Genomic DNA, 22,593 nt, shown 5'->3' on the forward strand with positions numbered 1-22,593 from the left:
AATCTGATTCTAGATCCCAAGCTCTTAAACTTTAAGGACCAAAGTAAGAACTGTGGACTCAGTCTGGGATGGCAGTGGCAAGGGAAAGATGCAATTTGGGGGCAAACCAGGCACCTCTCTGTCTTTAGGCACAAAATCACCGGTATATCTGTCAGCCATGTTGAACTGGGAAGCAATTTAGGGGCTCCTAACTTGTGACTGGAATCTAGCCTGGGGTTGGTGGCTTACTTTTAAGTCCCACTAACTGTTATGGTTGAGATTACAGATAAACTGTCTATCTCAGTCAGGAGCTGGGACATACCTGGACCTAATAGAAGCACCCATAAACTTCAGCTCTGAGGAAAAGAGGGAAGCAGAGGCAACACTATGGCGTAAAAAGCCCTGCTTCCCAGCCAAGGCAAGTCCTTTTCATGTGGAAAGGAGGCCTGAAGTGGTGTCAAGCATGGGGGAGGGGAGGGGTTTGCTGTATTCTCTTTTCTCTGGCAGTCCTGTTGTTCTGTATTTGCCATTCAGTTTACATAATCTTCCTTTGGATCTAGACATTCCTACTTGAGAATGCCTAGATCTTTCAGGTCATCATGGTACCCTTCAATAAACGACTTAAATTTGCTCAACTGGATGCTTGATGACCTGAAAGGCTAGACATTCATTTTGAAAGTGAATACTACTGAGAAGCTGCCAGGGAAACACAAACCCCTCTATTTGAGTGAAAGCACTCCTTGACAGCAGATTTGTGGCCATCTAGCTTTCACCAAACAGGAACAGCTGCTGAAGGGGGACGGTGGCTTTCTGTTATTGTGAATCACTAAGGGCCACAGACATTTCAGGAAGGGATTTTGAATGATGTATTAGCAGATTGATTGCTGTCAATCTAACTTTGAACCCTCTGGGCTTCCTCCTTAAGCTTTAGCACCTCTTTGTAGATACTGATTGGACTTTCCAACAGTGGCAAAGAAGCAGGAGGCAGGAGTCTGCATGTTTGCTTTTTCTATGTTTGGATAAGCAGTGAATATAAAAATAAAAATTAATATATGACCTGAGTCATCATGTGCCTTTTTTTAGGTTGAGTACTATAGCACAAAGGCAGGCTGATATCAGCACTATTCCAAAACCCAGAGGAGTTCTGTGTTGTCACTTGTTCAGCAATCAGCTAATGGGCAGACCTTGCACAATAACTTGCTCACTAAGGACATTTGCACTTCTCCCAGAACACCAGGTCCTGCAAGATGAGTGACAAAAATGAGACAATCAATATAGCGAGGGACTTCAAATGTCTTTCCTCCTTAGGAACTTTTCCAAAATCTCACAGTTTGTCTCTTTGATCATAGTTGCCTTGAGAGGTAACACTATTGACAGGTGATTTAGTCAGTTACCAAGGAAGAAACTTAGCAACCATCTCTCTCTCCTTTTGCAGAGCTCTCTTGATAGCTACAGAAATCCTGTGCATTGTGGAGGTTATCAGTCAGCTGGATGTTCTTAGGGGACAGGAAATAAGAAGTCACACTGATGGATGAATCAAGAAAGACCTCCTCAAAGATCACTCACTGCCTGCGGGTAGCCAGGAAAAACCATTGCATGCAATGACCTAAAACCTCAGCAAACATAAATCAGAAGGACCTTGTCAATTGTTTTACAAAACAAGACAAAACACACTGCTTTGTTAAAATACAGAAACTCCAGATGAAGTTCCTCCTGAAATAATCTGTTCCTTAAAGATAAATACCTAATCAGATCTCAGTGCTCACCTCCTAGAGTGTTGGAGTCCCTGTTTGAAATGCAGATTTGAGTGAGGGTAGAGTGGTGCTATAGTTCTGAGTTTGGATTCAGACAATCTATAATCAAATCCCAGCACACCATCTTTGCTCTGCCAACAAAACTTCAAGACAAGTCCCTTTGCTTTTCCCTTTGATTACCATTCCTAAAGCCCTCTTTTCCAGAAAGTCTAAAGTTATTCTTTGACCTTGCTCAAGGTACTTAAACTTTCATTTTGAAAAAGGTAATAATAGCTTACTAAACTACGTTTCAATGTGGGGAGATTAAATCAAATAATATATGTAAAGAATTTACCATAATTGTTGAGATATATTCACCACTAAATAAATGGTAGCTTATTATCACCTTTTAAAATTAATAGCACTAATATTTTAATAATAATAAAAATAACAGTACTTCTTGTTTTTATTATTGGTTGTGCTTAGCTTGACTGAAGGCATTCCCTTTTACCTGGCACTATGTTACTTCTTGATTTTTTTTCCTCTTTTGGTTCCAATGGTATTTATACCACATAGGGGACATCCATACCTGAAACTGAGCAATTAAGACTTCTTGCATGCACATTTTTAAATGCTTCCTATTAAAAACTCACTATTTGTATAACCACTTCAAATGTGTATTTAGCTCTACTATGTGCTAGGCTCTATGTGAAGCAGTGTCATGTTTAGATCAGGCTTGATTTTTTTAATGGCATTAAAATGGAAAGGACTGAGAGGGGTCAGGACCAGGGAACTAGATGTCTCCCTTGGATTGGAGTAGGCTCTGTGAGGCAAACTCAAATGTAGGTCCTAGAAAGAAGTCCAGGTCAACAAATCAATCATGATAATCAGGAGAGGACATCCCATGCAAGTAGTTCACTACGTCAGTCAACATCAAAGAATCCATTCAGGAAGCAATAAAGTGAGCCAAGGACAGCAATAAGCAATCCTGGATCAGTAGAAAGTCAATTGAGGCAGAGAATTGGAATAAGGGATGTCTGCTATGTGACCATGTAACAGACCATGTCTGGTTGCATGATCCCATTCACTCGCTTAGAATATACTATTAAGAGCTGGTCCTTGATATTCAGCATATAGAATAGTAGAAGAGACATGAATTCTGAAGCCAGGTGAATGTGGTTAAAACTCCAGGTCTCTTACTTATTTGCTAGATGATTTTAGACACATTATATAATCTCTCTGAGCTTTGATTTTCTTATCTGTAAGGTAGAAGTAATATATGTAATCAACAATTCAGGATTGTACACAGAATTAAAGCAGCTAGACTATATCTGGCATTTAGGGGGACTGTTCCCTTATTAGTGTTTATTAAAGTTGTGATCAGGTAGTAGAAGCTCCAGTTTTGAGCTTTCATTTTGAAGGTCTTTAGTCCCTGGGAAGGAAACTGGCAAGGGCAAAGCAGGACTTCAGTCTTAGAATGATGGCCCTAGGCTGGTTATAAGACAGGGAACTATACTCTAACACAGGGAAAAAGTACAAATAAGGAATCCAACTGCAAGAACTAAAGGTAGCCACTTTGTCATAAAAACAAGTTAGAAATCCCATCATCAGGGGAGACCTTCAAGATGGCGGATGAGTAAGACATGGAGATCACCCTCCTCCCCACAAATACATCAGAAGTACATCTACATGTGGAGCAACTCCTACAGAACACCTACCGAACGCTGGCAGAAGACCTCAGACTTCCCAAAAGGCAAATAAATCTACACGTACCTGGGTAAGGCAAAAGAAAAAATAAAAAACAGAGACAAAAGAATAGGGATGGGACCTGCACCAGTGGGAGGGAGCTGTGAAGGAGGAAAAGTTTCCACACACTAGGAAGCCCCTTCACTGGCGGAGACGGGGGAGTGGCGGCGGGGAAGCTTCGGAGCCACGGAGGAGAGAGCAGCAACAGAGGTGCAGAGGACAAAGTGGAGAGATTCCCGCACAGAGGATCCATGCTGACCAGCACTCACCAGCCTGAGAGGCTTGTCTGCTCACCCGCCTGGGTGGGTGGGGGCTGGGAGCTGAGGCTCGGGCTTCTGAAGTCAGATCCCAGGGAGAGGACTGGGGTTGGCTGTATGAACACAGCCTGAAGGGGGCTAGTGCACCACAGCTAGCTGGGAGGGAGTCTGGGAAGAACTCTGGAACTGCCTAAGAGGCAAGAGACCATTGTTCCAGGGTGCACAAGGAGAGGAGATTCAGAGCACTGCCTAAACAAGCTCAAGAGATGGGCACAAGCTGCGGCTATCAGCGTGGACCCTGGAGATGGGCATGAAACACTAAGGCTACTGCTGCAGCCACCAAGAAGCCTGTGTGCAAGCACAGGTCACTATCCACACCTCCCCTCCCGGGAGCCGGTGCAGCTCACCACTGCCAGGGTCCCATGATCCAGGGACAACTTCCCCAGGAGATCACATGGCATGCTGGCCTCTGCCACCGCAGGCTCACCCCTCATTCCATACCCCTCCTTCCCTCTGGCCTGAGTGAGCCAGAGCCCCATAATCAACTGCTCCTGTAACCCCATCCTGTCTGGGAAGGAACAGACGCCCTCAGGCGACCTACACGCAGAGGCGGGTTCAAATCCAAAGCTGAACCCCGGGAGCTGTGTGAACAAAGAAGAGAAAGGGAAATCTCTCTCAGGAGCAGCAGATTAAATCCCCACAATCAACTTGACGTACCCTGCATCTGTGGAATACCTGAATAGACAACGAATCATCCCAAAATTGAGGTGGTGGACTTGGGAGCAACTGTAGACTTGGGGTTTGCTATATGTGACTGACTGGTTTTTGGTTTTATGTTTATCTTCATTTAGTATTTAGAGTTTATTATCATTGGTAGATTTGTTTATTGATTTGGTTGCTCTCTTCCTTTTTTGTTATATATATAGATATGTACATATTTTTCCTTTTTCTCTTTTTGTGAGTGTGTATGTCTCTGCTTCTTTGTGTGACTTTGTCTGTATAACTTTGCTTTTACCATTTGTCCTAGGGTTCTGTCTGTCTGTTTCTTTTTTTAACTATAGTTTTTAGCGCTTGGTATCATTGGTGGATTTCTTTTTTGGTTTGGATGCTCTCTTCTTCCTTTCTTTTTTCTTTTTTTTAATTACTTTTTAATTTTATTTTTAATTTTTTAATTTTTATTTTAATAACTTTTTAAAAAAATTTTTTCTTTCTTCCTCCCCTCCCCTCCCCTCCCCTGCCCTCCTCTCCTCTCCTCTCCTCTCCCTTCCCCTCTCCTCTTTTCTTCTTCTCCCTTATCTTCTGAGCTGACTGGCTGATAGGTTCTTGGTGCTCCAGCTGGGTGTCAGGCCTGTGCCTCTGAGGTGGGAGCGCCAAGTTCAGGATATTAGTCCACCAGAGACCTCCCAGCTCCACGTAATATCAAATGGCACAAGCTCTCCCACAGATCTCCATCTCAACGCTAAGACCCAGCTCCACTGAACAACCAGCAAGCTACAGTGCTGGACACTCTATGCCAAACAACTAGTAAGACAGGAACACCACCTGACCCATTAACAGAGAGGCTGCCTAAAATCATAATAAGGTCACAGACACCCCAAAACACACCACTGGATGTGGTCCTGCCCACCAGAAAGACAAGATCCAGCCTCATCCACCAGAACACAGGGACTAGTCCCTTCCACCAGGAAGCCTACACAACCCATTGAACCAAACCTTAGCCATTGGGGGCAGACACCAAAAACAACGGGAACTACCAAACTGCAGCCTGCAAAAAGGAGACCCCAAACACAGTAAGTTAAGCAAAATGGGAAGACAGAGAAACACAGAGCAGATGAAGGAGCAAGGTAAAAACCCACCAGACCAAACACATGAAGAGGAAATAGGCAGTCTACCTGAAAAAGATTTCAGAGTAATGATAGTAAATATGATCCAAAATCTTGGAAATAGATTGGAGAAAATACAAGAAACGTTTAGCAAGGATCTAAAAGGAGAAAATACAAGAAACGTTTAGCAAGGATCTAAAAGAACTAAAGAGCATACAAACAACGATGAACAACAAAATAAATGAAATTTAAAATTCTCTAGAAGAAATCAGTAGCAGAATAACTGAAGCAGGAGAACGGATAAGTGACCTGGAAGATAAAATAGTGGAAATAGGTACCGCAGAGCAGAATAAAGAAAAAAGAATGGAAAGAATTGAGGACAGTCTTAGAGACCTCTGGTATAACATTAAATGCACCAATATTCGAATTATAGGGGTCCCAGAAGAAGAAGAGAAAAAGAAAGGGACTGAGAAAATATTTGGAGATTATAGTTGAAAACTTCCCTAATATGGGAAAGGAAATAGTCAAGTCCAGGTAGCACAGAGTCCCATACAGGCTAAATCCAAGGTGAAACATACCAAGACACATATTAATCAAACTAACAAATATTAAATACAAAGAAAAATATTAAAAGCAGCAAAGGAAAAACAACAAATAACATACAAGGGAATCCCCATAAGGTTAACAGCTGATCTTTCAGCAGAAACTCTGCAAGCCAGAAGGGAGTGGCAGGACATATTTAAAGTGATGGAAGAGAAAAACCTACAACAAAGATTACTCTACCCAGCAAAAATCCCATTCAGATTCAACAGAGAAATTAAAACCTTTACAGACAAGCAAAAGCTAAGAGAATTCACCACCACCAAACCAGCTTTACAACAAATGCTAAAGGAACTTGTCTAGGCAGGAAACACAAGAGAAGGAAAAGACCTACAATAACAAACCCAAAACAATTAAGAAAATGGTAATAGGAACATACATATCGATGACCTTAAATGTAAATGGATTAAATGCTCCCACCAAAAGACATAGACTGGCTGAATGGATACAAAAACAAGACCCATATATATGCTGTCTACAAGAGACCCACTTCAGACCTAGGGACACATACAGACTGAAAGTGAGGGGATGGAAAAAGATATTCCATACAAATGGAAATCAAAAGAAAGCTGGAGTAGCAATTCTCATATCAGACAAAATAGACGTTAAAATAAAGACTATTACAAGAGACAAAGAAAGACACTATATAATGAAAAGGGATCAATCCAAGAAGATATAACGATTGTAAATATTTATGCACCCAACGTAGGAGCACCTCAATACATAAGGCAAATGCTAACAGCCATAAAAGGGGAAATCGACAGTAACACAATCATAGTAGGGGACTTTAACACCCCACTTCCACCAATGGACAGATCATCCAAAATGAAAATAAATAAGAAAACACAAGCTTTAAATGATACATTAAACAAGGTGGACTTAATCGATATTGATAGGACATTCCATTCAGAAACAACAGAATACACATTTTTCTCAGGTGCTCATGGAACATTCTCCAGGATAGATCATATCTTGGGTCACAAATCAAGCCTTGGTAAATTTAAGAAAATTGAAATCGTATCAAGCATCTTTTCTGACCACAATGCTATGAGACTAGATATCAATTACAGGAAAAAATCTGTAAAAAATACAAACACATGGAGGCTAAACAATACACTACTTAATACCCAAGAGATCACTGAATAAATCAAAGAAGAAATCGAAAAATACCTAGAAACAAATGACAATGAAAACACGATGACCCAATATCTATGGGATGCAGCAAAAGCAGTTCTAAGAGGGAAGTTTATAACAATACAATCCCACCTCAGGAAACAAGAAACATCTCAAATAAACAACCTAACCTTACACCTAAAGCAATTAGAGAAAGAAGACCAAAAAAAAAAAAAAAACCCAAAGTTAGCAGAAGGAAAGAAATCATAAAGATCAGATCAGAAATAAAAAGAAATGAAGGAAACGATAGCAGAAATCAGTAAAACTAAAAGGTAAACAACATTGATAAACCATTAGCCAGACTCATCAAGAAAAAAAAGAAGACTCAAATCAATAGAATTAGAAATGAAAAAGGAGATGTAACACCTGATCCTGTAGAAATCCAAAGGATCATGACAGATTACTACAAGCAACTATATGCCAATAAAATGGACAACCTGGAAGAAATGGACAAATTCTTAGAAAAGCACAACCTTCCGAGACTGAACCAGGAAGAAATAGAAAATATTAACTGGCCAATCACAAGCACTGAAATTGAGACTGTGATTTAAATCTTCCAACAAACAAAAGCCCAGGACCAGATGGCTTCATAGGCGAATTCTATCAAACATTTAAAGAAGAGCTAACACCTAACCTTCTCAAACTCTTCCAAAATATAGCAGAGGGAGGAACACTCCCAAACTCATTCTACGAGGCCACCATCATCCTGATATGAAAACCAGACAAAGATGTCACAAAACAAAACTACAGGCCTATATCACTGATGACCATAAATGCAAAACTCAACAAAATACTAGCAAACAGAATCCAACAGCACATTAAAAGGGTCATACACCATGATCAACGGGGTTTATCACAGGAATGCAAGGATTCTTCAGTATATGCAAATCGATCAATGTGATACTCCATATTAACAAATTGAAGGAGAAGAACCATATGATCATCTTAATAGATGCAGAAAAAGCTTTTGACAAAATTCAACACCCATTTATGATATAAATCCTCCATAAAGTAGGCATGGTGGAAACTTACCTCAACATAATAATGGCTATATATGACAAACCCACAGCCAATATTGTTCTCAATGGTGAAAAACTGAAACCATTTCCACTAAGAACAGGAACAAGACAAGGTTGTCCACTCTCACCACTGTTATTCAACATAGTTTTGGAAGTTTTAGCCACAACACTCAGAGAAGAAAAAGAAATGAAATCCAATTGGAAAAGAAGATGTAAAGCTGTCACTGTTTGCAGATGACATGATACTATACATAGAGAATCCTAAAGATGCTACCAGAAAACTACTAGAGCTGATCAATGAATTTGGTAAAGTAGCAGGATACAAAATTAATGCACAGAAATCTCTTGCATTCCTATACCCCAATGATGAAAAATCTGAAAGAGAAATTAAGGAAACACTCCCATTTACCACTGCAACAAAAAGAATAAAATACCTAGGAATAAACCTACCTAAGGAGACAAAAGACCTGTATGCAGAAAACTATAAGACACTGATGAAAGAAATTAAAGATGATACAAACAGATGGAGAGGTATACCATGTTCTTGGATTGGAAGAATCAACATTGTGAAAATGACTCTACTACTCAAAGCAATCTACAGATTCAGTGCAATCCGTATCAAACTACCACTGGCATTTTTCACAGAACTAGAACAAAAAATTTCACAATTTGCATAGAACCACAAGAGACCCTGAATAGCCAAAGCAATCTTGAGAAAGAAAAACGGAGCTGGAGGAATCAGGCTCCCAGACTTCAGACTATACTACCAAGCTACAGTAATCAAGACAGTATGGTACTTGCACAGAAACCGAAATATAGATCAATGGAACAAGATAGAAAGCCCAAAGATAAACCCACACACATATGGTCACCTTATTTTTGATAAAGGAGGCAAGAATATACAATGGAGAAAAGACAGTCTCTTCAATAAGTGGTGCTGGGAAAACTGGACAGCTACATGTAAAAGAATGAAATTAGAACACTCCCTACCTAACACCATACACAAAAATAAACTCAAAATGGATTAAAGACCTAAATGTAAGGCCAGACACTATAAAACTATTAGAGAAAAACATAGGCAGAACACTCTATGACATATATCACAGCAAGATCCTTTTTGACCCACCTCCTATAGAAATGGAAGTAAAAACAAAAATAAACAAATGGGACCTAATGAAACTTAAAAGCTTTTGCACAGCAAAGGAAACCATAAACAAGATGAAAAGACAACCCTCAGAATGGGAGAAAATATTTGCAAATGAAGCAACTGACAAAGGATTAGTCTCCAAAATTTACAAGCAGCTCATACAGCTCAATATCAAAAAACAAACAACCCAATCCAAAAATGGGCAGAAGACCTAAACAGACATTTCTCCAAAGAAGATATACAGATTGCCTACAAACACATGAAAAGATGCTCAACGTCACTAATTATTAGAAAAATGCAAATCAAAACTACAATGAGGTATCAACTCACACCAGTCAGAATGGCCATCATCAAAAAATCTACCAAAAATAAATGCTGGAAACGGTGTGGAGGAAAGGGAACCCTCTTGCACTGTTGGTGGGAATGTAAATTGATACAGCCACTTTGGAGAACAGTATGGAGGTTCCTTAAAAAACTAAAAATAGAACTACCATATGACCCAGCAATCCCACTACTGGGCATATACCCTGAGAAAACCATAATTCAAAAAGAGTCATGGACCCCAATGTTCATTGCAGCTCTATTTACAATAGCCAGGGCATGGAAGCAACCTAAGTGTCCATCGACAGATGAATGGATAAAGAAGATGTGGCACATATGTACCATGGAATATTACTCAGCCATAAAAGGAGATGAAACTGAGCTATTTGTAGTGAGGTGGATGGACCTAGAGTCTGTCATACAGAGTGAAGTAAGTCAGAAAGAGAAAAACAAATACCATATGCTAACACATATATGTGGAATCTATAAAAAATGATTCTGAAGAACCTAGGGGCAGGACAGGAATAAAGACGCAGACATAGAGAATGGACTTGAGGACACGGGGAGGGGGAAGGGTAAGCTGGGACGAAGTGAGAGAGTGGCATAGACTTATATATACTACCAAATATAAAATAGATAGCTAGTAGGAGGCAGCTGCATAGCACAGGGAGGTCAGCTCAGTGCTTTGTGACCACCTAGCAGGGTGGGATAGGGAGGGTGGGAGGTAGAGGCAAGAGGGAGGAGATATGGGGATATATGTATATGTATAGCTGATTCACTTTGTTATAAAGCAGAAACTAACACACCGTTGTAAAGCAATTATACTCCAATAAGGATGTTTAAAAAAAAAAAAATCCCATCATCAGAACTAGAGTGCAGAACAAGGGTGGGATTACGAGCAAGAGTAACTTAATACTGAGTCTTGTGACCCTGGTTAGAGCTTCTAAAATCCCTCCCAATTTACAGGATTATGATTTATTCTATAAATAAGAGTAAGTTTATAGACATCTCTGGGGAGAGTGGGAGGAGTAGCTTTAAATAAGGAGTTAAAAGGATTCAGGAACTGGGAGCTAGGAAGGACCAAAAATCTATATAAAAGATGCTGGCCTTGTATTCTAGGTCAGTGTTGTTCAACAGAACTTTCAGCAGTTATTGAAATTTTCTATATCTGCAGTGTCCAATATGGTAGCCATTAGCCACATGTGGCTATTGAGCACTTGAAATGTGGCTTTGTAACTGGGGATTTATTTTTTAGTTGTATTTAATTTATCCTACTTGGAGTTTCAGCTTCTTGGATTTATAGATTAATGTTTTTTTCCATCAATTTTGGGGTATTTTGGGCCATTCTTTCTTCAAATATTCATTCTTCCCCCTTCTTTCTCTCTTCTCCTGGAAGTCCCAGTGTGTGTATCTTAGTATATTTGTTGTTGTGCCACAGGTCTCTGAGGCTGAATTCATTTTTCTTCGTTTTTTTCTTTCTATTCTTCATGTTGCATAATCTCTATCAATCCGTTTTAAAATTCATGGATTCTTTCTTCTGATTGCTCAGATTTGCTGTTGAGCCCTTCTAGTAAAATTTTCACTCCAGTTATTATACTTTTCAACTCTAGAATTTCTACTTGATTCTTTTTTTTTGATAACTTCTATCTCCTTATTAATGTTCTCTATTTGATAAGTCATTTTTTTCATATTTTCCTTTAGTTCTTTAGTCATGATTTCATTTATTTCTTTGACCATATTTGAAAGCTCATTTAAAGACTTTGTCTAGTAAGTCCAGTGTCTGGGCTTCCTAAGGGGCGGTATCTATTGTATTTTTTCCTGTGTATGTGCAATACTTTCTTGTTTTTCTGCATGTCTCACAATTTTTTTGTTGTTGAAAACTGGACATTTTAAATAACATGGAAACTCTGGAAATCAGATTCTCTCTCCTCCCCAGGGTTTGTTGTTGTTGCTGTTTGTTGTTTGTTTAGTGGTATTTCTGAACTAATCCTATAAAGTCTGTATTCTTTGTCATGTGTAGCCCCTGAAGTCTCTTGTTTGGTTAGTTTAATGATCAGCCAATAATTGGCTAATTTAAAATAAATTAATTTAATTTAAATATAATCACTTGTGACTACTTTATTGAAGAATGCAGCTCTCAGTTCTTAAAATTATTTGGACAGTACTTACATATATGAAAAGCTAAATAATTCATCAGAATCAAAAATAGTCAACTTAGTGTTATCTCACATGATAAAAAAAAAAAAATAGTTTTCAGAGTAAGCTCATTAAAAACAAAAAGTCTTTCCCAAACAAGTAAGACTTGATTTGGGCCTTGAGGGAGTTTTAAGGTTTGTAATTGCATGTAATCCCAGACCAATGCAGGTTTTCCAACAAGATGAAAAGAGTGTTTATGGTAAATTAATCTGGTGATGGTATGCAGGATAGATTGAAGGGGATGGGAGTTGTTTGGTCTCTTCCAAAGCAGAGAGGTTGGTGAAACTTAGAACATCTTGGAGCATGTCTCTAAGAAATGTAGAGAAATAGTTGCCACTCGGGACCCATGTATAGGCAAAAAAATAAAATTATAAAGGGGGAAGGGTGTTCTTCCAAGTACGTCACTCAAATCATAACTCTTACTAGAACACCTCTATGCTGTGTGTTCTTTCAGAAACAAAATCTTACATTTGGCAATATACCCAAATTAAAAATACGTATATGTTTGACCTAACAATTGCACTCCTAAGAATTTATCTTAAAGAGATTACGGTTACGCAAAAGTCATACGTACCAGATGTTCAGTGAACATTTTTTAATAGGAAAATTGGAAATATTGTTAATAGTCATCCATAAAGGAGTTATTAAATAAATACAATGGAATAATATAAAACTGTTAAAAAAGAAAACAGACTCTTTTTTACGTACTGATATGGGAAGATTCAGAGCAGTATGATTAACATGATCTGATTCATTCATTCAGTAAACACCTAGCAAGCCTGACATTGTGCCAGACACTGAAAATCCGACAGTGAAAAAGACATAGTCACTGCCCCCATGAAGTTTACATTACAGAGGGGGCATTTTAAAAGTCACATGATAAGAAAGCACTATATCAATTCATAAAATAATAGACCTTATAAAAACTAATGGCATTTTAGGTTTTATGAGATATGCTAAATAAATAAAATAATCATACATTGTAATTTCTACTAAAGACCAAAAATAAAAAGGAAAAAACGGGACCTGAGAGAATGAACAATAGGAATAGGAATGGCCGCTTTAGAAAAGGAAGGCGTCTCTGAGGAGATCATACTGAAGCTGAGTCCTAAAGAATGGGAAAGAGCCGGCCATTAGAATTTTTCTAGAACATTTTAAGTTTTTTTATGACTTGACTTTTTAAAAACTCATGAGCCTGTATTGTTTGTATAATTTAAAATCTCATTAACCAATAGTTATTAAAAAAATATAACCCACCATACTTGCTATTTTATATCCAGTATTTATTATTCTAAGATGTAATAATGATGACACTGCATAATGCCATGGATAAACCTAAGGGCCCATCCAAGTGTCAGATTGCTCGTGGGCTCAGAATGTGTTGCTCCTCGGGTTTCAGGGGAACTTGAAAGGGCTGCTTCTTATGGCTTTTTATATTAGATTTAGGATACCTAGCAGTGCAATCCATCAATAGCATGTGCTGTTTGATGAAGCTGAGCAGCTTCTTATTCTTTCAGTGCCTGGTATGTAGTTGGGGTGTGGGGGGCATCTTGAGGGGTATAATCAACCCTTTTTTTTCTAAATGCCTCTTAACTCCCTGAGGAGACATACGTGAATTTGGAAAGTAAGTTTCACTGTTTTTATCTTTTGCTTAATTTTTGTTTTTCCCAAAGGGTGAGATGATGATCAGGGATTTGGGAGACAGAACTTCTTACTTTAAATTATTGTATCTCAGCACTGAAAGGAATCCCTGGGGCTGATATTTGCTGCATTCTCGGTCTGATCCAGTTTGCAGTTGTTGCTGTATAGCTGCTGTCCACCAGACAGGGAGACTAATTTGCAAGGATATTAGGCATGGTTTGAAAACATTTCTAGTGAATCTGATTACTCAGTTTGGGAAGCAGTACCACAAACTTTGAACTGTCTATTTGGGTCAGGATATAGTATCCTTTTGGGGAAATCAACTGTGGCGTAAATGATTCCATTGTTCCTCTGAGTGACTTCAGGTTGCTAAGTGACTCAGTTCTGTGTTCCTATCCTGCTGTTCCTTCCCAGTCTGTTGTTAGAGTCATGTTACTGTAGCAGCTCAGTCCATTACTAGAGCCACATTATTTATCAGCAGAGGCGTGGGGAAGAGTGAGTAAAGAAAAAAAAAAACAAAAACCAGAAATAAGGGAAAGTGATTAAATTAGGTATACATACAGTCATCCCTTGGTATCTGCAGGGGATTGGTTCCAGGACTCCTATGGATACCAAAATCCATGGATGCTCAAGTCCTTTATATAAAAAGGTGTAGTACAGTTGGCCCTAGCAGCTGGGTCCACCACATCCATGGAAAATCGATCCCCTGCTAGTTGAATCCCCATATGCAGAACCCGGGGCGCTGGCGGTCCGACTCTGTGGAAGAATATTTTTGTGGACTAAAAAAGCCATTAGCTGGAAACATCTTGGCTGTTTCTAGACATCTGGGACCTTTCCTTGTTCTGCCTTTACCCCACCTTAGAAATCATATGTGGAGATCAGGTTTTGAAATATCTTTTCCTTTTTTAGTTACAAACAGTGGTGTGTTGGTAAATGTTTAATAACTGGCTGGAGGGGGCAGAGTGAGGGAGGCTGATTATAACATTTGCTGACTTCTATGGTATAAATACTCCCACCGTAGCTGATTTCAAGCTACCAGCATAACATCCCTGAACACATACTCAGGAAGGGATGTGCACAACCAGGTTTTGAGATCACTGTCGATTCTGCGAAAACCTGGGAAGTCACCCTGAAATTGCCACTAGTATTTAGTTCCAACTGTTGACAGAAATAAGCAATAAACAGTCTATAATAGGAATAGAAAAGGGTTTTATTTGAGCCAAACTGAGGACTGTAACCCAGGAGACACAGATTCAAGAAGCACTTGAATTGTGTTCTGCCAGACTACAAAATGGAGGAGGCTTATATAGGCAAAAACTGCAAAGTTACGTAAGCTGTTTGCCAAGAATTATAATTAGAGCTGGCGAGAAGTAAGGATTGGTTGGGGTCCAGAATGGTTGCATAGTTACAAGGGGAGACCTTGAGACTATAAGTTTATAGCTGGCAGCTGCCAGCAGATACGATTTTGAGACTGGTTGGTGGTGTCCTTGAGTGCGATATAGTTCAGGAAATTCAAGTTCTCAGTGATACAGGAACACGTCTGAAACCACATCCACAATGGCCACCCAGCTCCATTTTGGATGCCTGAATCACAGCTCTTCCATTTTGGGTTTTAAAATGCATTCTTTTCTCAGATGGTTAAAGCAGACATACAGTGCATGTTTGACAGGCCATGAGATAGGCTGCTCTAGTTAGTATCAAGCTCAAGCCGAATCATGTATAAGCCAGAATGACTTCCCCATACCTCAGTATGTGAAGCTGCCTTCCATTACAAATAATTCCTACCTCAGGCTCTGCTTGTTGGAAACCCAACATAGTAGAGCCCCCCCACCCAAATATTTTTTGCCTTCATCATTTCGATCATTGCTAAAACTAATTGATAATGTTTACTGAGCTCTTATGATGAAGCAAACACTTTGCTAAGTGCTATTTGTATTTGTATTATTTTTTATTTTATTTATTTATTTATTTATTTAGGCCACATCCCGTGGCTTGTGGGGTCTTAGTTCCCCGACTAGGGATCGAACCTGTGCCCCCTACAGTGGAAGCACGAGTCCTAACCGCTGGACTGCCAGGGAAGTCCCTGTATTTGTATTATTTCACATAATCCTTACAGCAACTTATGGTAGGGTTATCATTATCATCATTTTATAGATGAGAAAACTAAGGCTTCGAGAGGTAAACTAGTTTGTCTAGTGTCACAGTTTTTAGGTGGTAGAGCTGGGATTCAAGAACACAGTTCCGTCTGGTTTCAGTGCTCTTGTGTTCTGTGAAGTGTTCAGGAGGCTTGGCTTATGGGCCTGCACTTTCTGGGTTTTAGTGCTTCAATTCTTGCCTTTCCTTCATCACTCTGCAGGCACACAATCAGCCTGGGGCCCTGTAAGTTATCTCATTAGCTGTCAAACTGAGCTTTCCAAGTTTTCTCTTCACGCACAATATCTTAGTCCTGCCCACATGCTTTGACCTGCGTGACTGTCCTGGCTCTCACTCCATTAGAGAAGGCAAATACAATTAGACTTTCATCACACAATTGCCATCTGCTCACAAATGCCTTTTTAGCTGTTTGGGATCCAAGGGCACTTTGAAAACCAGCATTCGACTACCAGGGAGATGTTTGAGCACCGTGATGCTCAGTACTAATGCCATGATGTCTGCATATGCAAATTAGGAAGGCTGGAGCCTATCACACCCTCATTAGGAGGCCATGAGAGGCATTTCCTGCTTTATTGTCCAGAGGAAAAACAACTGCAGATAGAAACTGCTTCTCTCTGTAGTTCCCTAACAACCCTTTTGCTTTTTTTCTCCCTCCTTTGCCCTCAGACCTATCTTAAGCTTATGAAAAACTCTTAAATTTCTGACTAAGAGTTCAGCGTTTCACCAAGAGTGGTCTTGTCGCTGGTGATTTATCAAAGGGTGGCTGGTTTGACCTTCAAGCATGAGTGAAAATCATTTAGCTTAAGAACATGTCAATAAGCAATACACCCAGGCCTTGTACATTTAATAGCATCTATCAAACATTTTCCCTTAAGAATTTGCTGACCTTCCTGTAAGGTGTTCTCTGAAACACACAGGTTCTATTCATCACATTGCTCAAGAAGATTGACGTCTACTCGTTTCGCTAACTGATAAATTAGGTCAACAATTAGTAGAAGCAGCGGTGAAGATTCTAAGTTTGCTCTCTTGTATTATGATAAGCATAGTGTCTCAAGTCACCTTTGAAATCCCAGAATATTATTTTTGCATGCCTTCTTTTGGTGTCACCAAGGAGAAAAGAAAAGGATCTGTGACACCACCTTGACAGTATCTTTGTTTTTAGTATCAAAGATCAGTAAATAAATAGATGTCAGTTCTGCAATATTGAATATTTAACAGTAAAATACATTTTAATGAGTTAGTCATTAAATTATTTTGTAGTTGTCACATGGAAAAATGTCATGGGAATTTTACAACTTGCAGTTTTTAATTTAATAAGATAGCTGGTGAGAATGGTTTTTCTTAAGAATCTAGACTTTTCTTTGATTCAGATTAATTTCAAATTTTGGGGGCAGAGAATTTTTAACTCCTGAAAAAATGTACTATCCTTTCTCTGGAGGGAAAGAAAAGAGATTCCAAATGCTGACATGAACATTTAAAATTGAAACTATAAAAGCTTCCTGAATACCTAATGAATTATTATATGTAATGATGAAATTCATTCAAATAAATTCTGGCATCTAAAATTAGAAAAGGAATCTGCCCCCAAATAGAAGCAGGAGATCAACTGACATTTGGGATTTTTTGATTAATAGTTTATAAACTTTGATGAGATTCACAGTGCTGTCTGTAATAATTTCAGCTAGAATGTCTGATGAAGAAAAGTAACCTCCTTGATTTCTGAATCAAGACAAATAACATCAACGAAGTCTGTACCGGCTGTACAAATATTACTTTATTGACTAAAATTCCCACATTTTAGGGAACAAGCATCATGAGACTTTTCAGTAGTGGTATACTTTTTAAATACTTCAATCTTTTTAAAATATTCTAAAGCTGTACCAGCTCTCCGATCTCTCTGTCACTGAGATGGAACTTGCAGATGCACCGAAAGACTGAACAGATGGTGTGCTGGAGGAGTTTGAATATTGAAGGGCCTCACAGAATAAAAAAGCATTTTTATGAGTCCACTATGAATTTGCTGAAAGGGCAATTAATTTTCATTTATCTCAAATTCTGTGTAAATATAGTGAATTTCTATTTAACGTCATTTTGCCAGAGGTCCTTCCAAAATGAATTGGGAATATACAATGTAAATGTTCATACTCAGATTAAAGCCTGAGCACTGAGTTAAGTCACATCAAATTCTCTCTCCAAAATAGTCTTTCAAACGTTTTCACCATCCCATTAGGCTACTTTTCATCTCCTTTTGTAGTAGCCTGCCAAACTCCTTTATTTCCCCACTGCATGTAACGTTGCCTTTCTCAAAAATGTCTTGAAAAAACAGGGAAAATATTAAAGCAGGCCCCTTTTTCTTAGAAATGGTGGGAGCCAACTGATATGCTGATACCATCACCAAAACCAGGAGTCATTGTGTCTGAGAGCATGGAAAATGTTATGACATTGATTTTATAGTCTGTATTATAGATTCCTGAGGTCCATCAGAATCACCTGAGAGATGTCCTTATCCTGCAGATTCTTGGACCCCACTTCCAAGGGATTCTTTTCCATTAGGGCTAGGGTTGAGCTCAGAAATCTTAGTATTTAAAATCTACTACGTAAACAACAAGGTCCCACTATATAGCACAGGGAACTATATTCAGTATCCTGTGATAAACCATAATGGAAAAGAATATGAAAAAGAATGTGTGTGTGTGTGTATGTATAAATGAATCACTTTGCTATACAGCAGAAATTAACACATTGTGAGTCAACTAGACTTCAATAAAATAAATTAAAAAATAAAAACCACTACATTTTGAGACACATTAAGATGTTTATAAACACCTAGCACCGCATTTTCACCACACAACTGTCCATTCTTTTTGCTTACATTGGTGCCTACTCTTTAGGACTCAGCCTAAATGCAGCCTCCTCTAAGAAGCCTTTCATGAATCCTGCCCTCAGGCCCCAAGCTGTGATCTGTGGTGTTGTGATGGAATAGAATTCAGGCCTTGGGGAGGGCGGGTGAGAGGGCAGGAGTGAGGTGGTCATGAGGACAGAGAAGGAGGGTTTCGTAATGGGATGTGATATCTTAGATGGATCTGGAGTATTTTATTCAGAGATTCTGTACCTTAGATTGTGTAGTGGTATTGAGGTTGTTATAAGTGTTGTAACCTGGATCAACAAATAACAAACACTGTCTCTGAGTGATTGGAGCAGTGAGATCCAAACACATAGTTTTCATGTCTGGGGAGGAGGTTTAGCAGACATTTTATGCGAGTATATGAAGGAAACAGAATGGCTACCCATTAGGCAATTGTTCATGTGCAATGAGGAGGGGGCAGGTAGCACTTAGTGAGGAGGCTTAGACAGAATACACCTATGAGAGAATAGCCCATCTCCTGTATTCCTAATAATATCTAGATTATATGCATGCAGGCATGCTTTCCAGTCAGAAGCAAACTGCTTCTCACTGGGATGTTGCTTTCCCCACCTCCTGAATTTTATTTTCAATATATTTAAAAAAATAAAAGCAAAAAATATTTTTAAAAACACCCAGTTACACAGTGCATTTCTTCCACTGCTTGGTAATTTGTCATGCATGAAAGAACTATCCATAATAGTCCATGTGATTGAGACCAATGGGTGATGACTGTACATTAGGAAGCCAGAGGACAAAAACCTTGAGAAAATCTTTAAGTCCTCCAAGAGGGAAATAAATGACAAGTTTCCTGGAATAATAATAATAATAACAAAACAACAACAATTATTTTTATCTAATACTTGTATTTTTTCTAATAGAAGAAGCCAGTTCTAGACATTTGGCTATAAAGTACATATATTTAGACTACAGGTTAGGGACTGTGTAATGCTCTTCTCAATGTAGCCAGTCAACCTAGGAACCTATTCACTGAAATATTTGCTTGTAGGAAACTTCCAAGTATAGATGATATTACAACATTTAAGAATGATGCACATCTTTTAGCTAAAGTAGATACATTTGAGTGTCTTTCACTGTATTTAACAGTCAGTGTTTGTTTGCCAAGAAGCCTTTTCTGGAATTATGAATTACCATCACCACCATCAGCATCTATCTGCATAAGGATGTTGATGGCTATTATTCTCCTGGTATCATTATAATAGCTTCCTTTGCTGTGTTACTAAGTTGTGGTGTAAGTTATTAAGTGTCAGTGTTGTTAGGAATTCCTAAATTTCTTCCTTTAGCTAAATTCTGTAGATAGTAGAGTTTTGTTTAAAAAAAAGAACGTTGAATAACAAACCTTGCAGTATTAAAAGTCTTGTCTAGGGAGAAATGGAAAACAGTAAATTCCAAATGTATTTTCAGTTCCAAACTGAATTCTATACTCATCTTTTGCATCTAGGTCTCATTTACAGTTCTTGCAGGTTACATGCGTTTTTCATAGCAGTTTATTTTCTGTTTCCCTCTTTTAGACTGTTAAGGAATAAACACAAACTAGAGTAAACGTTCTAGCCCTGAGCTGCTCGTTTGTATGTCTGTAATTTGATCCCTCGAGGCTGATGTTCTCAGCTGGCTATGCTTAAAGCCTAGCGGTTCGTTTACCTTCTCTCATCATTCTGGCTAACTCAAGGAAGGACAAATTAAAGAACATAATTAAGCTGTGCAAAAGTGAGATGCGTTTAGTTCTCTCTCCTGTTTCTTCTTACATCTTTTTGGAGCTGGTTCTTTCTAACCCTGTCCTCCTACCCGATGCCTATTCTGGTTTTCATTCATCATCTTAATTACCAACTAATCCCTCCCCATTCTATTTAATTCATACTTATGTGTATGCATATTATATCTCCTCTCCCAAGGTGATAAGGTTCTTGAAAGTAGGGATCAGATCATATTTATTTTTGACCCTCTCAAAGTACACTGGGCATAGTAGAAACCCAGTATTTATTAAAAGAGTGAATGGACTAATGAATAAAAAATGTTGGGGGCTGTGTCCCTACACAAGAACATTGCTATTTTAATAAAGAACTTGGTCAGACTGGAATGCTCAAGCCCAAAGGAACAAACTTTTCGGCTGTAGCCCTGTATGGGGCCTCTTAAGCATACTTTAGAGACAGCATCTGCTCATTAGGCCACCTCTAGTAATCACTGTATAGATTAGCACAATCAATAGCTCAATTTCATAAATGGCTTCTTGCAGTGTTCCAGGGAATTACAGTCTATGAAATCAAAGAAGCTTTATCAAGTATTCGTGCTTAATGACTGAACACATCAATTTCAAAGCTATTTGACATTCCCGAATGGAAGCAAGATTTCGTGATTTCAAAGACAGCAACATGGGCTTTTCCCCAGTGGACGGTCTTAAGTCTTTAAATTTCTAGGAATTACACAGTTATATTTAAGAGAGTCAACTCACTTGAATTTAAATGAACTAAAATTCTCAAGCCAGAGCATAAAGCGTGTTTCTCTATCCAAGATCCATGTTAGGCATTTCCTCCCTCTATTCCTCTTTAAAAATTGTCTTCCCTGTGTAACACCTGCCTGCTTTGTAGTGATGAATGATTATTTCTGAGGGTTGATCATTCTGTGCACAAGCAAATCAATCATCCAATATCTCATTATCAATTCATTGCTTATTATTTTCTAGATGCAGTGCGTTGGGGAAATGTTAGGCCAAACTCATTAGTATTTATCACTTAGTACAACTTGCTTGTTTGTTTGAACAAGTACAATTGAATAGATGGCTGTGAAGTATCTTAGTGTGTCCTGAAAAGCTTTTTTTTTTTTTTTTTTTCCTGAAAGTGTCCTGTAGACAAAGCCTTATAAAAAGTTTGTTTGCAAGAGGTTTCCAGAGATAAAGAGAACCTGCGTTCTCATGGTCATATGAGATCAAAGAAACTTCACCTTGGAAACATCGAAGTAAGATAGACTTTCAGATGGGCAGATCAAAGGAAATAAATTCAAAACCTTGTGTGCTTGGCATAGCAATAATTTAACCTAATGTTTCTTTTGGGTGGCTGGATTGACGAGCTCATGGATTAAGTGTTTTTCTACGAGACATAATTGTTATATTTAAGACATTTCCTCAAACTAACAACCACATGAGAAAGACCAGTTTGTTTCCTTTCTGCTAACCTATGGAACCAGAAAGAAATCACATGGATCATACTTTTAAAATAATGGGGGCTGAGGTCACAATTATTCATGGTTCCCTAATCTGTATGCTGCTAGTAAGGGAAAACAAACAAACAAACTGAATTTAAAAATGCCCAAATAACATGTCTTATGGAGTTAATCCATCTGTCAAATACATCTTGTCACAAAGGAAATAGAAAACTATATTCACACACCAAGAAAACCTTGGTGTAGAATTTTGAATAGCTGGCTTGACAGGGTAATTATGCACCCAAATATTTTCACATAAAAGACTATTGGAAATCAGTTATAGATGTGGTTTGTCACACAGGTTTCTGCTGTTTCTTCCATTCTGCTAACATTGATTTGAACTCGTATTCAGATCCTGTGCTGGTAGTCTCATTTTCTTTATTTCCTTTCTTCTCTGTTTTCAGATACCCTTTCTCAACCACGCTGGCTGTTACATCACTGGCAAAGAGTTCTGTTTTGCCCTTACCAGTGAGATCTCCTCATTTCCCTGTGAAAAATGAAGAGATACATTCTGTCTCTTATTCCTGCTCAGCTATGAGAATCTTGTCCTTATGAAGGAATCAGTCATTTTATGGGCACTCATTTGCTCAGCAACCAAAACAAAAAAGACTTTTGGGTCAAATTAGTGCTTTGGTGGGTAGCGCTGTCTGTACAATGGAAATGGTTGATTCAGTTGACTGGAA

General features: G+C 38.6%; 1 long non-coding RNA gene across 2 annotated transcripts in view; it reads right to left on the reverse strand.

The window, feature by feature from the left end:
- The window catches only part of LOC309620798, a 432,804-nt gene that overhangs the window by 16,386 nt on the left and 393,825 nt on the right, over positions 1-22,593 (reverse strand). The window lies entirely within an intron of this gene.

This window comes from Balaenoptera borealis (assembly GCF_965194805.1).
Source record: "Balaenoptera borealis genome assembly, chromosome: X".
Taxonomy (NCBI): Eukaryota; Metazoa; Chordata; class Mammalia; order Artiodactyla; family Balaenopteridae; genus Balaenoptera; species Balaenoptera borealis.